This window comes from Otolemur garnettii, unplaced genomic scaffold (genome assembly GCF_000181295.1).
Source record: "Otolemur garnettii isolate 467f Iridium unplaced genomic scaffold, OtoGar3 scaffold00096, whole genome shotgun sequence".
Lineage (NCBI taxonomy): Eukaryota > Metazoa > Chordata > Mammalia > Primates > Galagidae > Otolemur > Otolemur garnettii.
Window position 1 is genome coordinate 6,155,032 of NW_003852491.1, and position 2,157 is coordinate 6,157,188.

The window sequence follows — 2,157 nt, forward strand, 5'->3', positions numbered from 1 at the left end:
AAAAAAAAAAGAAATCATGCACATTATTCACCTTTTTTAAATAGCATAAATCTTCCACATAGTTAAAAACACAAAACTACAGGACTTAAATAAAAAATTAGCAGTCCTCAGGGCGAGGGTGAGGTGCAGGGGATGTCACCGTGTATGGCACACCTCTTGGGGGCAGGACACAATTATAAGAAGGACTTTTTTATTTTTTTGAGACAGAGTCTCACTATGTCACCCTTGGTAGAGTACTGTGGCATCACAGTTCACAGCAACCTCAAACTGTTGGAATTATGTAATTCTCTTGCCTCAGACTATAGGCACCCATCACAACGGCCAGCTGTTTTGTTGTTGTTATCATTGTTGTTTTAGCAGGCCCAGGCTGGGTTTGAACCTGCCAGCCCCAGTGTATGTGGCCAGCACCCTAACCACTGAGCCATAGGCATGGAGCCAAGGGGGACTTTAAGAATGTAATCAGTCAGTGTGACCTAATTCTTTGTACCTTCAATGAATCACAAACTACAACAAAAAAAATATTAGCAGTTCTCTATGCCACCACTTGATCAGAGGCTCTGATCAAGCTCCAGCTCTTTTTTTCCTAAATTAGGAAAATTAGGAAATTCAATTCTTCTAGCTATTCCTTCTATTTGCTGTTTTTTTCCTAAGTCAGGGTTTCTCAAACTTAGAGCAACATGAAAATCACCCAGCCATCTTGTTAAAAGATAGGTTCTGATTCAGCAGGCCTGGGGCAGTTTCCCAAACTCTGCATTTCTTTTTTTTTTTTTTTTTTTTTAGAGACGGAGTCTCACTTTATTGCCCTCAGTAGAGTGCCGTAGTGTCACAGCTCACAGCAACCTCCAAGTCCTGGGCTTAGGTGATTCTCTTGCCTCAGCCTCCAGAGTAGCTGGGACTATAGGCGCCTGCCACAATGCCCAGCTACAAAACTCTGAATTTCTAATAAGCTCCCTGGTGATGCCCATGCTGCCAGTTCTTAGATTATTCTAAATCACATACTAATGCAGCTATGTTTTGATTTTTCTATACCCATTTCCCTCTTCTCCCACACACATGCATCTTGTCCTCATCCTCCCAGTATGGCTACATACACCCTTTTTGGATAAAATAAATTTTAGTATTTATGTTATATTACCCCTTTATAGATAATATTCATAGTTCAGCCACATAGTACACTATGATTACATTTCCTTTCTTGTGCAACCCTTTGTTTTCCCTGGAGTTAATTATTGCTTCATTTTTTTCTTCATTTCACCTTCATTAATGCTTTCACAAACCTTGACAAAACTGAAAGTCTCTTCTCAATAAGTGCAAACACATCATATAATCTACATCTGGGAGCCTCTGTCCTCTGGTCCTGTATAGACTGGTTCCTTTGTGTATTTTCTCAATTAAAAGACCTCCAAAGCTCAGCACATATGGCTCAAAAGGCTAAGGTGCCAGCCACATACCCCTTAGCTGGTGGGTTCAAATCCAGCCTGGGCCAGCCCAGACCTGCCAAACAATGACCGCTGCAACCAAAAAATAGCCAGGTGGTGTGGCAGGCACCTGTAATCCCAGCTACTTGGAAGGTGAAGGCAGGAAAATCACTTAAACCCAGGAGTTGGAGGTTGCTGTGAGCTGTGATACCATGGCACTCTACCCAGGGTGACAGCTTGAGGCTCTGTCTCAAAACAAACAAACAAACAAACAAAAGACCACCAAAATGGTTAGTAAACACAGTTTGTGGCAAGACCCAGAGAGGAGGCCCTCATGACTGTTAATTGTATCTTACTCTGTTTCCTCCTTTTAGTAATACTTCATCTCTGCTTCAATTTTCAGCAATGCATGTGGCTGTAGAGCTAGAGAATGAAGTTCCCAGTCTTCCATGCAACTAGGGACCAATTATTTGCTGACCAATATTTTGCTGACTGAAAATGAGTGAGAGTGAAGAGTGTCACTTTTGCAACTCTCCATCTTTCTTCCTTCCCAAGGACTGAAATGTGAACATGGTACTCAGCCAAGAGGACCACCCACTCCTGGAAAGGAAATTCTACCTTTTTATAAAGAAAACTTGGGCCAAAACTGATTCAGGATATAACTTTTTCCATGTGACGTAACTCCTATGCTCCTTCTAAGAAGATGCTGGCATTCTTTTTTTTTTTTTTTTTTTTTTTT